This window comes from Bufo bufo, chromosome 5, assembly GCF_905171765.1.
Source record: "Bufo bufo chromosome 5, aBufBuf1.1, whole genome shotgun sequence".
Lineage (NCBI taxonomy): Eukaryota > Metazoa > Chordata > Amphibia > Anura > Bufonidae > Bufo > Bufo bufo.
The window spans coordinates 488009957-488025275 of record NC_053393.1 but is presented as its reverse complement, the minus strand read 5'-3'; the positions used below and the strand labels follow the sequence as shown (position 1 = coordinate 488025275).

Below are 15319 nucleotides of genomic sequence, written 5' to 3'. Positions count from 1 at the left end.
GGACCGCAAAACACACAACGGTCGTGTGCATATAGCCTTATGGTGGAGATTTCCTGTATGAGAAACTCTTTTTAATTCAATGGGAAACAGAGTCTGCCGTGGAAAACGCTACAGAAAACTCTGCAACTGAATTTGCGCAGATTTTTCCACTGCACAATCCATTTCCCATTGAATAGGAGAGATTCTCATACAGGAAATCCACAACACATCATTTATGCTGCGGAATGTAAATTCCACAATGCAAGGATAGATAGAGATGTTCAGCCCTATAGGGTAACATGGGGGAAATCCTGATGTTGCAGATTTTCTGGCAGAAAATTCAGCCACGTGTGAGAGCACCCTTAGGCTACATTCACACGTCAGTATTTTTCTATAATCCGATTTACTGTCCGTTTTTGCGGATCTGTTGTTCCTGAAAATGTTTCCGTATGTCATCCGTATGTCATCCGTTTTTTGCGGATCCGCAAAAAACGGAAACATGTATAAATTTCAATAAGCAAATAAAGTTGTTTGGATTTCTTGGGAGAAAAAAAAAATAAAAAATTAAAATGTAATTTCCAGGAATGGATTCCGTATAAAACGGATGACATACGGATTGACATCCGTATGTCATCCGTTTTTTGCGGATCCATTGACTTTGTATTGTACCAGGATCCAATTTTTCGGGAAAAGAATAGGACATGTTTTATATTTAAACGGACATGCGGAACGGAACAACGGAAACGGACAGCACACATTGTGCTGTCTGTTTTTTTTCCAGGACCCATTGAAAATGAATGGGTCCAGATCTGTTCCAGAAAAAAACGGAACAGATCAGGAAAGAAAAAACGGACGTGTGAATGGACCCTAAGTCTGCAAAGAAAGTAACGTTTACTGCTCAACCAAGTACACAAAACAATACAGTAAAAGGAAACCCCTCACATAAAACATAGGGGGAGAACAGCGATTTCAGGATGGAACCACCCCTAAGACTACCTACCTAACCACCATTAATGTGGAGGCCAAGTTATCTGAACTTCCAAATACATGTTACTTACCATTCAGAAATTAACCCTGGGTTACAATAAGCTTTGCCATGCCTCTCCGTGAATTATTACTGCTGCTTCCCCCATTATGAGCTGCCAATTCTTTTAGGATACACTACCCAGTATGGCTTACACAGTACTAAGTAGAGGTTTCTTGAATCGGCAATACCAAGTAGAGGAAGGATATACAAAAAAATTAGGACAAGCAGAATAACCTTAAAGAGGATATAGGAGATAATAAAAAAGGGGTCTGCTTTTGGGTTTCCAATAACAGTGCCACCCTTGCTCCTGGGCTGGATCTGGTACTGCAACTCAAGCCTATTCAAAATAAGGTTTTAAGCATTATGCCGAATCTTATAACAGAAACGGATATACTTTGGTTAAGCTACTTTCCCATCAGCGTTTTGGCATTCTGGTCTTGAGCTCCAGCAGAGGATCTCAAAATCGGGCCAAAGAGATTCGGTTTAGGGCCAATGTATTGTGAATGGGGTATGCTCCGTTCAGGATGTATCAGTGTGCATTCCGTTTTGTGACCCATCATCTAAACGGAACAAACTGGATCCATCACTAAAAACAATGTAAGGCTACTTTCACACTGGCGTTTTGGCTTTCCGTTTCGGAGCTCCGTCATGGGCTCTCACAAGCGGTCCAAAACGGATCAGTTTTGCCCTAATGCATTGTGAATGGAAAAGGATCCGTTCAGAATGCATCAGTTTGCCGCCGATCCGTCACCATTCCGCTCTGGAGGCGGACAACAAAACTCTGCTTGCAGCGTTTTTCTGTCCGCGATGTGGTGCGGAGCAAGACGGATCCGTCCTGGCACACAATGTAAGTCAATGGGGACGGATCTGTTTTCTCTGACACAATAGAAAACGGATCGGTCCCCCATTGCCTTCAATGGTGTTCAAGACTGATCCGTCATGGCTATATAGAAGACATAATACAACCGGATCCGTTTAGGACAGATGCATTCGGTTGTATTATGGCAACGGAAGCGTTTTTGCAGATCCATTACGGATCTGCAAAAAACGCTAATGTGAAAGTAGCCTAAGTCAATGTTGCCGGGTCCAGTTTTTTTCTGCATCCTGATGTTTTAAATCAAATGGAAATATTTTGGTCCGGTTTTGAGATCCTGGATCTCAGAACCATAAACCAAAGCGCAGATGTGAAAGTAGCCTTATGCCAGTACCTGAGCTGCCAGATCAAGGCTTCTGTCTCTGCTCTTCTTTGACTCAGGTGCGTTCTCAGACCCTGCACTACGCACAACACAGTATCAGTCTTTTCCTGCATTGTTTACTCAGGCTTTGGCCTCACGCACACGACCGTTGTTTGGACCCATTCACTTCAATGGGTCCGCAAAAGATGCATCCGTTGCTCCGTTCCATGGCGCGGTCGTGTGCATTCAGCCTTAAGTTTCATGAACACAACTGTATTTTTGACATACGTCTGATCGACTTTTTTACGTATTGCACACAGACCTATTCATTTCTATGGATCCGCAAAAAAAACGACAGCACGGGGATGTCATTTGTGTGCCATCAACATCCACATGTCCATATTATAGAACACATCCTACTCCTGTAGCCGTTTCTATTGAGTGGACTGAGAAAAAAGCGGATTGCAAACAGTAGGTATCCGCAGTTTGCTGACCAAATACGAAACGGTCGTGTGCACGAAGTCTAAGTTCACACGTTGTGGATTTGTAGTAAATGAAATTCTCACCAAATACACAAGCAAATCTTCAACACACTAGTCAGCAGCAGATTTACTTCTGGATTTAATGGAGTTGTCCCATTACCAACATACCGCTTATGAAACCCCAAAGTCACAATCTCAGGTACCTTCGCTCAGGGGGTATGGATTAATTAGCTGATTAGAGTGTGACACTTTGAGCCTAGAATATTGAACCTTTTCACAATATTCTTGTATTTTAAGCTGCATTAATGCAATTCCTTTTAATTTGCATTACTGAAATAAATGGACTTTTGCACGATATTCAAATTATTCGAGTTTCACCTGTATCCCTTATCCACAGGATAGGGATTAAGGGGGTCATTTATTAAGGCCGGTGTTTTTAGACACCAGTCCTAACCCCTGCGCTAGTGGACTGCCGGCGCCTCTACATAACTTTGGCGCATACACTGCCGGTCTACATCTACGCCAGGTTCCTTGCTGGTGTAGATTTCTAACATTTTCTGTGCCTACGCTACACCCCCTTTTTTAGACCAGTCATGAGCAGGGAAAAGTCACACATTACGGCGCATAACCTTTGCGGCGCAATCTGATATCTAGTATAGGCACATTTCTGATAGTAAAAGACCCCCTAAGTGTCCGATTGGCAAGGGGTCTGGCCGATGGGGCCCCTGTCAATCACAAGGGCCCTGTATAACCACATTTGAATAGAGTGGTAGTCTCTCCATTCAGCTCTAATGACCAAGCGCGATCAGCAGTCCCACAGCACTGAGAACAGAAGCAGCGCGCATGTGGGATTACTGCTCAATAAAAATGGGGGAACATGGGACCCCTATCCTGTCACTGGTGGGGACCATATGCTTTGCCACTGCCTGTCCCTGTCATTTAGAGCAGCCAGGGAGGAGCTGGCCACAGTAAGGTGCGGGGCTTGGTTGCAACAAGTGCAATGGTGATGCCCTTATTGCAGCAAAGGCCTAGTTTACATATTAAGAAAAAGTATCATAACTCGGGAACGGAGTCTCCGATCAACAAAAGAGAAACAACGTTTTAATCCGGTGAACCATAGCGGTGTCTATGTAAATAACTGGATAGGGAGTCGCTGGTGACAGATTCCCTTTTTATAAGAGCAACAGCGGAAATATTTTACATCTCTTTCTAAATCAAGCCTAACAGATTATTGGCATGACACAGTGCATAGATCTCCTCACTAACAGATTCACCCATGCTCCATGTCTTTGTGAGGCGGGGTGAAAAAACATTTCCCAACACATTACCATACATAACACTTCTCAGAACTGGCACTGCATTAAATTAAAGGCGTTATAAACCCTTTGTGTTTCAAGGTTCTTTAGAAACAGGCAAATTGTGAACCGGCTTATAATTTAAAGGGGGTTATGTAAGTGCAGCTGAACAGGGAAAAAAAAAAAAGGAGCACATCCGGTTGGGGTGTCAGAATAAGAGCTTGAAGCCAGTTGGGAACGCAAAGCTAGGGAAGGGTAATTACTGCTAAAAGTGTATTCTCTCCACCCTCCATGCACAGGAACATGTCCCGGCCGGGCTGTGTGCTGCGGACCGCAAATTGCATGGCCACTGACCGTGGGGCCGCCCCATGCGGATCGCTGGCCCATTCACTTGAATGCATGCATGCACTATTTTTTTTTCAGTGCAGAAGCACGGACAGAAAACCCACGGAAGCACTCCGTAGTGCCTCACTGCATCTCCCAGATCGCGGACCCATTCAAGTGAATGGGTCCATATCCGTAATGCGAGGTGCGCAGGGCGGTGCCCGTGTATTGCGGACCCGCTGTTGGCCGTGCGCATGAGAAAAGCCCAGTTTATTAAAATGAGCAGCGGATTCCGGGACATAAAATCCAGACTATATAGGGATTGCAAATATGTTCATGTGAAAGCGGCCTTACCTGACAGTCAGTTTAGGAAGAGGCCAGGAGAACCCCTTTTAAAGTGCAACTCCAGCTAAAAGGTATATTAAAATATAAAATCTGCAAATTAATATGCAAGTACATTTCCTAAAGGGGGTGTCCCACCTCACCGATACTAAGGCAAGATGGGACAAGGCTCCAACCACCAGGTGGCCAGGAAACAACGGCGCTGGCTAGCATTCCACTGTTTTAGTAGCTTTGGCGTTCGGGACAAGCATAGCTCTCGTGCACTGCAATTAGAGCTACTGAAAGAGCGGACACCAGCCCACTTCCCTGTTGCCCGGCAACCTGTTAGTCCCATTTCACCTTAGTAAAGGAAAGATGAGACAACCCCTTTAATTCAAGGCCTGTAGGGTGGCACACAGGGTCCCTTTGTGCCCAGATAATAGTATACCATCGTATGATGCTCCTATGAGGACTCATATCTTACCTCTGGTAAACAGCACCTGATAACTGTCCATTTTTGTTCACAGTCCATATGAATTTATGAGAACAGTGCTCTGTGCACCTTTAATTTTTTTATTACTATTACTTTATTATTTGTTAAATTCAAAATGAATAATGTTAAAAGGGAGTCTGTCACCACTATATGACCATATACAGCGCTTACATGGCTCTGTAGCACACCTATATATTCGGGGTCGGCGCATGCGCAGTAGTTGAATCGATGCAGTGTCCACAATGGACATCGCAGTGTGCATGTTCCGGCCCAGGAAAGCAGTGCGCAGGATCTCGCCCAGGCCTACGGATGACACAAGGGAATAGGAGGGCGGGCAAAGGAAGAGGCTGGGGAGGAGTAACTACGAAAGAAGGCAGAGCAGCCTGGGCTCCTACACACTGAACGCCGCCCCTTGCGAGTGCTCATTTGCATATTAATTAAATGTCGTTTTTCCTGCTTCTGCAAGTCTAAAGAAAATAACAAAGGTACCATTAGAATCCTGTATAGTTGTGCTACAGGACAATGTAAGTGCTGTATATGGCCATATAGCGGTGACAGACTCCCTTTAACACTTTCATATTGATGACCTATCCATAGGATAGGTAACCTGAATCCGTCAGCACTGCGAATGAAGTTGGCGGTGCACCCGTCCTAGGGTTGGCGTCCCATATAATAGTAATCGAGAAGGACCGGCACTCACGCTTGATATCTAGAAAAATATTTCTTTATTGCCACATATCAGATCAGATATGTGGCAATAAAGAAATATTTTGCAAGATATCAAAAGTGAGTGCCGGTCCTTCTCGATTACTATTATATGGGACGCCAACCCTAGGACAGGTGCACCGCCAACTTCATTCGCAGTGCTGACGGATTCAGGTTACCTTCTCGATTACTATCCATAGGATAGGTCAGCAATTTCAGATCGTGGGCTCAGACTCACTGGTACGGGACTGAGCTGCAGTAACCAGGAACGGCCACTACAAAGGGTAAGGAACTGCGCCCACAAATAGCTGATCAGCGGGGGAAGCTCCACTAGATGCTGCATTAGGGAGCTATTATGGCCTAGGTGCTCAGTAGTGCATAACCACGGGACACACCTTGTACCACAGCATCATTCACACGTCCATGTCTGTGATCACATCCATGATAAGAGGGTCAGCGGTTCATCCGTGAAACATCTGTGTTTGGTCGGTGTGTCTGTTTTTTGTTCTCCAGACTATCTTCTACCAATACTCCATGAAAAGAAAAAATGACCAAACGTGGATGGCATCCATGTTGTACCCATTGTTTCCACAGACCCATAGAGTATAATGTGTGTGAGGGATCCAAAATCACAGACAAATATAAGGCACGTTTCTGTGGAAAACCACTGATGTGTGAATACACACATTAAAGTCAAAGGGTACGTGTGCTGTCCTAGAGAGAAGGATCTATTTGGTCTGGTATAGATGACATACTAGAAGTAAGTGGTCACCCATCTCTGATACAGGACACCTATTTAGTATACCCCTTTAACCCTTATCTTCTGCTGTCAAAGTTTTGGTTTGTGTTTCTGCAGCCAGGAATTTGTGTTTGTATATACCATGTCGCCCGTGAGTGACCTTGAATATGACAGCTGGAACATCTGAAGAGCAGGTTGAAGAGAAGAGGACATGTGTAGCGGGCAGATGTCTCTCTCTTGAGGGTGTCCATGACCGCCGAATGTCCCTTTAGTACAAATGTTTCAGGTAATAACACTATATATAGCAGGGCAAGCATATCTCAGGATGTCCTTCAACCTTACAAGAGTCACTGGCTTGTTTTTTAACCAATTGGTTTACTGAATGAATTAAAACTCATAAACTAACATTTCTTCATTCTCCAAAGAGACAGAAAAAAAAGCTCCGTTCACAACTGGCCACCGCTCAAAACAGTGGGCACAGCCCATTGCTTTCTAATAGTGCCAGAGGGGTCCTGTCGCAGTGACCATCATTTTTACGGTAATGACAGTGCTGTATGTTGAACTGTTCTAGCTTTTAAATGCGAAGGAACTGCCACAGTTTTATGGTCACTCCAGTATTGAAAAGGGGTTATTCAGGAATTTATAGTGATGACCTATCCTCTGAATAGGTCATCATTATCAGATCGGCAGAGGTCCAACGCCCAGGACCCCCGTCAGTCAGCAGCTAGAAGAGGCCGACGCTCCAAGAGAGCAGAGACCTCTTCCTAGGCCATGTGACCAACGTGCGCCTTGAAGTCAATGAGGCTGAGGTGCAATACCAAGCTCAGCCACTATAAGATCTAAGGCGCTGTCCTTGGAAAGCTGTCGGGAGCCTTCATCGCTCAACAGAGCTCCTGTGAGCATGGCGGCTCCCTGAAACCTTTGGTGACGTCACTGCGTGATGGACCATGTGATGAGGGCAGTGACATCACCAAAGGTCCTTTTCCTCCTAGGTCCTCAAAGAAGAAGACAGACGACGAGCCGGACGGACTGCACGAACAAGTGGATAAGGGGAGTTTAATAATTATTTTTTTTATTTTTTAACCCCTCCTTCCTTAATTTACTTAGCATTCTGTATTAAGCCAGGTTACCATGTCTTACGGGAAAATAATAAAGATAGTCACCTAGCAACCATCCATCAAAATCGCACCGCATCCGCACTTGCTTGCGATTTTCACGCAGCCCCATTCACTTCTATGGGGCCTGCGTTGCGTGAAAAACGCACAATATAGAGCATGCTGCGATTTTCACACAACGCACAAGTAATGCGTGAAAAATCATGTGCACAGCCCCATTGGAGTGAATGGGTCCGGATTCAGTACAGGTGCAATGTGTTCACCTCACGCATTGCACCTGCACGGAATTCTCGCCCCGTGTGAAAGGGGCCTTATTATCAGACACCAGGAAGCTGCTGAGAAGAGCCGATTGATGGGTTGGTTTGTGGGCGGGTGGGCCGATTGTGGACCCCCTCCTCCAACCCCACCACCCCTTCAGCGTGGTCCTGTAATAGGAAGTCACCGCTACCACAAGTGAGTTCCTGAAACTTCTTCCCTCTTAGATATTCCACCATCAACTGTGAGTGGTCTTACTGCCAAGTGGAAGCGTTTAAGGCCCCAATACACGTTATACTATTGTTAGCTGAACCGGATGATGATCTAATCTGTGTGTGTGGGGGGTGGGGGGGGGGGGGTTAAACTGGTTCTCCCACAACAGATGATGTTGAGATGCAAAGAATCAGGCAAGCAAAACTTTAAGGTCATGTGTATGGGGGAGTCAGGAGGAAGAGCCTCTAGCGGAACAAATGTTCAGCCAACAGCTATCTAAGGTGTATGGGCGCCTATAGGAATTCAGTGAGCAACAGCAAATGTGCAGCCACCCAAAAAAAACATGTTCTTCAGGGAATATGTGAAGAGGTCACCTAAGCATCTACTGCTTTTAATTCAAAGGACATCTTCAAGGGTCTGTTGGATGACAGGTAAGCCATAGAAATCTGAACGGTTATCGTATTTAAGGGGTCAATTATTACAACAATTAGTGACGCCCAAGACCTTCAAAAACAAAATATTAAGACTTCAATTTAAAGAGATTAGATTGAAGACACTGCAGGAAAGGACATGTTCAAAGCACAATCCAGAGCAAAGCTGTTGTTACATTAGAAATGGGTTAATTTACACGTCATTCACTCACTGCATTCCTACAGTTAGTAAGTGAACCAGCAAACTCTGAAAAAAGGGTTAAAACAAAAGTGCCAATGCCTTCACTGGTAGACCGTAGGACGAGCTCAAGTAGAGGGTATATATGGCTATCATACCTTTCAACTGCACATTAAAATACCCTATGTATGAAGCAGTTGGCAGTGATAACAGCCTCCAGTCTTCTTGGGTAAGATGCCACAAGGTTTGCACACCTGGATTTGGGGATTTTCTGCCATTGATCTCTGCAGATTCTCGCAAGCTCTGTCAGACTGGGTGGGGACCATCGGTGGACAGCCATTTTCAGGTCTCTCCAGAGGTGTTCGATTGCGTTCGAGTCAGGGCTCTGGCTGGCCCCTCAAGGACATTACAGAGTGGTCTCTCCTGGCTTGTCTTGAATTCCTAGGCCCGTGCAAAATTTTTGTTTTTCCTTTTTTATAAGCTTGCAAAACTTTTCTAAAATTCTGTTTTCACTTTCTCATTATGGGGTACTGATTACAGATTGATTTATTTAATTAATTTTATTTTAGCACAAGAAGCAACATAAAATGTGAAAGAAGTAAAATGCATTGTATACACACACACACAAATACAGATAACAATGTGTATGGTATGCATTTTTTCATTCTTTCACAAGGTCACAGGAAGTATTTTATGCACTTCTGTTTTTTTTGTGTAACAATAAGCCAAGTCAGCAAATAGCAATAAGAAGTTTTACAACTATATGATGAGATTTTCCTGTACTAACATCCATATACAATGGTCGGAGAAGGCCCTGTAACACGAGCTTGAAGGGGGGTAAGGAGAATTATGCCTCAGTAACCACGGGCAGCATGAAATCCTGATGGGCTTTCTCATTACAACAAATACAAAGAACATACCATTATAACAAGCCAGCAAAGGGAGAAATGTCTGCCGTGAGCTCCACTCCGACTTCACCCTTGGCATTACTGACAGATCTATAAGCGTTTACAAACAGAGACAAACCTGTCAGTCAAGCCGTGCAGGACGGAGGGGAGACACCCAGCAGACGCATCTCCTACACCCGGCTGGTTGTAATACTAGGGGACAATTCATGATATGCTATCCTATGTATAGGAGTTTCCTGGCATACTAAAACCACAAAACTTGGCACAAGAGACATTTTGCTCAAAACAAATGCATTTATATTTTTTCTATTTCTGCACTTTGAGCTGTTAGTGTCCCTTGTATCACTTCTAGGGGTGACCGACTGTTATATGGTTCCTCAGGTCATCACAAAGTAGTGTCGCTCCACAGCAAGCAGGATTGAAACGCTCACTATGAGGTCTCCATACTTGAACCCAACAGTTGTGGGATCCCAACCAAAAGGTACACCACCCAAAGGTAGCCTCTGAAAGCATTTTTTATAGGGCAGCTGGGGAAGCACTTGTACGCCCTCTTATGGAAAGACCCAGTGTCTAATCAGACCACGCCTGTAATCATTTACATAACTGCCTTTCTATCTGGGTGCATTATATATATATTTTGCAATGAGTGTATATTGTGCATTATTTCTTAGAGATTAAGACTACTAGGACTCCATATCCAGGAACCGTACACAAAACTTTACATACATATATCTCCCATGAGCATGCTAAATGGAAACAAACATTAATCTCTCTTTAGCTGTGGACCCAGACATCTGGCAGGGGATGATGGAAGCTTCCTATACATTTTAGATAAAAAGCCATCAGATCCCACTGACTTTGGCAGGATCTGATGACCGTCGAACTTGGTTCTGCTTAAAGGCTATGTACACCTTCTGGGGCATTTTCTTTTATGATTGCATTTAAGTCATTTTGGGCTTAAAATATTTATTTTCAAATGGTCTTTATTAAAAATATTCAGCAGCTGTCATAAAGGGTTAATGCCTGTCTAGCTGTTAGAAACACATTTTCACTTATTGTGCAGATCATCTAATAATCATTATCTCTACATTACAATAGCTCAAAAACACTTATTTAAGCCATATTCTTATCCGTAAGATAAGAATTGGGCTATAATGAGTGTTTATAAGGTCTGAGATCAGAGATAAGGAGCGGTCAGGCAGCTGTCTGAGTGGGGGGGAGAGTCAATAAACTGGTGTAAAGACGAAAGGAGGAATCTGATTGGTTGCAATGGGAAACTAAGCCAGTTCTACTTTACACCAGTTTGATAAATCTCCCCCAGTGCCTGTTACTGGAGAATATCAAGTCTGTACAGAGAAAAGGGGCTCAAAATTTTTGATAAAGACAAATTGAAAAAAAAAAAAAGATTTTTGGCTCAAAAAGAGTACAATGCACTAATAAGAAAAAATGCCCCCAAATGCATCCATAGACTTTAAAGTGGCACTGTATTTTTTTCAGTAAATTTGTGATATGCTATGGGGACAAAAGTTTAGATCTTTGGGAATCAGAGTGCTGAGACCCCCTACTGATCTCTAAAATAAGGGGAGAAAAGAGCTTGTTTAGCGCGCGCTCTCTTCACTGCATGAGACAGGCACAAGTCGAGCTCATAAACTTTCTATTGAGTTCACCTAGCTTCCTGTGCTGCAGCGAGGAGAAAGAGCTCCCTAAGCTAGCACATCTCTCCTCTCGTTCTGGAGATTGGTGGGGGTCCAGACCAACACCAATCAAGTTTTTTTTTATTTGACATTTCAAAAGTTTACTGAAAGTACAGTGCCACTTTAAGGCTCCCGTACACATTCTTGTACTGTTGGCCAAGCCTGCTGAGAATGGGAGGTTCGAACCACAGTCTAATGTACATGGGAAGCTCCCAACCAGCCCCGACACAAGATATCGGGGGATAGAAAAATGGGCCAAAATGTATTTCTTCACCCAATCCTTTTGTTCTCCTGGGAGATAAGCCACTGCCAGATTGCTCCTCTCCTCCCACTGAATACACATACATGGGGGGGGGGGGGGGGGGATGGTTCGGTTGACAGCTATTGAATGTGTACGCCCAGCATTGGAAATAAGCCTCTGTGAAGAGTCTGGCTATGGCTCGCCTCCCTCTCGCTTAGGCTACTTTCACACTAGTGTTTTTGTTGTTTTGTCCCCATTGACAATGAATAGGAACAAAACGTAAGCATTTTTTTTATATTAACGCAAGTGTGAAAGTAGCCTTACTGAATAAACACGTGCACTCAGCTGGGGAGAGCAAATATAGCAAACCAGGCACCTATTTCTATTGTATGTAGAAACCTGGAGAATCCCCAATAACCCCCAGTCAGACAGACTTACCTTAGTTTATCCGGTATATATCATACACAGAAAACATTTATTACACCGTCTATGAGATCATCATTACCACTATTAAATTAGCTTTGTAAAAAGAGCATAAAGTCCAGCTCCTAGAAGGTCTACCACCTTCACCATGCCCCCTTCCCCCCGGCAAAGGCTAGAAGGGAAACTGAAAGATCATGAAACGTCACATTGCCCCAAAGACTGGACCTTCCTGTGTCTAGCTGATCCAACATTATGTTTAGATGATGTCTATGTTCAATCCTGGGCCATGGCTTACCAAAAGGAGGTGATATGCTCCAATGACAATCTGTGGAAGGCTATTTTTTTCTGCAAATGTCTGGAATTGGTTTTGCTATATTCCAATACTCCCCCTGACCTATTCAATAACCAGGGGCGAAGACCTAGTCATAAATTAGGCTCATCCTTCTGCAGTCCATGCGCCTCAACAGAAATCTATGGCAGCTCTGAGCTGCCTTCGTTGGTGTAAACAAAGATAAATTCGTCCCTGGTGTTGGCCATGCCCTTTTTGGAAAAGTGACGAGGACGAAAGGTATTTAAAAAGTTCCACAACTTTTTAAAGGTACTTTTCTGGTGCAAGGGAGATCATAAATGTCCCCCTTTGTCTGCTGATTCCCTTGTATACTACATGATAAAACTGTCTGTCTGCAGCCACTAGAGGGAGCTCAGTGCATTGGAATTTATACTGCTACCACTTTACTCAATGGAAACAGTAAAATCGCCTTCACCATGCTCAGTAGTGGCTGCTGCAGGAAAATACTGTGGTTTTTATGCCAGGAAGAGGAGAAGGAGTTCAGCGATGACCCCACCACAGGGCTCACATGATGAGTACCTGTAAAAAAACCATTTATTCCATGAATGAGATTCTTGTGCAGACTACCTCTGGACAGTTGATAGATATGATAGCACAGACGATTAGAATTAATCTCTCTTTATCAAGGGTAAGCAATCTTACAGTACCCAGTAATGATTCTACTGCATCAGCAGGACCCCCAGATTATTAGTATGGGGCACGCAGGAGGCTGCAGGTTGCTGACCCCGGTTGAGCATTAAGCAATCACATCCACTCATGCACACAGAGAGGATTTACCCAGGAGTCTCCACCCCATATTTCCCAGCTTCGCACTCTGCAGTTGCGATACCGACGTGCCTTGTTTGGGAAATAACGTGAGCGCTATACCAAGCACAAGAGAACATAGAGATTTAGCATTTTCCAAAGTAAGCAATGATCCTTATGAGATTCTCTGAAAATGCAGGTGACTGATCCTTTCTGCACACCCACAATTGTGATAACAACCCATTCACTTTAAGGGTGCATAATACCTTTTAGTCAAAAGGGTGACCAAACCGTAAGCTGATCACAGGGTATCACACTTTTGGAACCCCCAACAGTCAACTAAGAACTGTCAGGGAATCCAGCGGCAAGTTCTCAATTACCCACAAGTGCCTCCACCAAGAAAGCGATGCCCAAAAAATTCCCGGACATGGGTTTGAAAATGGGTTTTCAAAATTAAACAACCCTATTAATGATCAAAAATGGAAATGGAAGCCAGCTAAGGCTACTTTCACACTGGTGTTTTGGCTTTACGTTTTTGAGATCCGTTCAGGGCTCTCACAAGTGGTCCAAAAGGAATCAGTTTTGCCCTAATGCATTCTGAATGGATAAGGATCCGCTCAGAATGCATCAGTTTGCCTCCGATCAGCCTCCATTCCGCTTTGGAGGTGGACACCAAAATGCTGCTTGCAGCGTTTTGGTCTCCGTCTGACGAAACTGAGCCAAACAGATCTGTTCTGACACACAATGTAAGTCAATCGGGACGGATCCATTTTCTATGACACAATCTGGCACAATAGAAAACTGATCCGTCCTTCATTGACTTTCAGTGGTGTTCAAGACGGATCTGTCTTGGCTATGTTAAAGATAATACAAACGTATCCGTTCTGAATGGATGCCGACGGTTGTATTATCTGAACAGATCCATGACGGATGCGCACCAAACGTGAGTGTGAAAGTAGCCTAAGGGGACAAAGGAACCATTTCAAAAGGATGTTTTTGGGAATGCGACCCTTCTCGGTTGAGTTCTCTTCTCATGTTGTGATACTTAATAGTAACCCATCATGTTTAAGATAGTGTTTGAGCTGCAGGCAGCATGTTATAGAGCAGGAGGAGCTGAGCCGACTGATATATAGTTTTACGGGAAAAGATTCAGTATAATTTGTCATTTATACATTTAAATTTCTGCTTATTTTGGTCTTTGAAGTCAAGGAGGCAGTCTTATCAGTGAGTGACAGCCTTCTATCTATGAGGGGACGGTCCTATCAGTGACTGACAGCCTTCCCTCTATGAGGAGGAGGTCCTATCAGTAAGTGACAGCCTTCCCTCTATGAGGAGGAGGTCCTATCAGTAAGTGACAGCCTTCCCTCTATGAGGAGGAGGTCCTATCAGTAAGTGACAGCCTTCCCTCTATGAGGAGGTGGTCCTATCAGTGATTGACAGCCTTCCCTCTATGAGGAGGAGGTCCTATCAGTGACTGACAGCCTTCCCTCTATGAGGAGGAGGTCCTATCAGTGACTGACAGCCTTCCCTCTATGAGGAGGAGGTCCTATCAGTAAGTGACAGCCTTCCCTCTATGAGGAGGAGGTCCTATCAGTAAGTGACAGCCTTCCCTCTATGAGGAGGAGGTCCTATCAGTAAGTGACAGCCTTCCCTCTATGAGGAGGAGGTCCTATCAGTGACTGACAGCCTTCCCTCTATGAGGAGGAGGTCCTATCAGTGACTGACAGCCTTCCCTCTATGAGGAGGTGGTCCTATCAGTAAGTGACAGCCTTCCCTCTATGAGGCAGCGGTCCTATCAGTGAGTGACAACCTTCCCTCTGAGGCAGCGGTCCTATCAGTGACTGACAACCTTCCCTCTGAGGAGGAAGTCCTATCAGTGAGTGACAGCCTTCCCTCTGAGGAGGAGGTCCTATCAGTGAGTGACAGCCTTTCCTCTATGAGGAGGAGGTCCTATCAGTGAGTGACAGCCTTCCCTCTATGAGGAGGAGGTCCTATCAGTGAGTGACAGCCTTCCCTCTATGAGGAGGAGGTCCTATCAGTGAGTGACAGCCTTCCCTCTATGAGGAGGAGGTCCTATCAGTGAGTGACAACCTTCCCTCTGAGGAGGAAGTCCTATCAGTGAGTGACAGCCTTCCCTCTGAGGAGGAGGTCCTATCAGTGAGTGACAGCCTTCCCTCTATGAGGAGGAGGTCCTATCAGTGAGTGACAGCCTTCCCTCTATGAGGCAG

General features: G+C 44.6%; 1 protein-coding gene across 1 annotated transcript in view; it reads right to left on the bottom strand.

Moving 5' to 3' along the window:
* Positions 1 to 15319, bottom strand: part of WDR37 (WD repeat domain 37) — a 198847-nt gene that overhangs the window by 79849 nt on the left and 103679 nt on the right. The gene's annotated exons all lie outside the window — the stretch shown is intronic.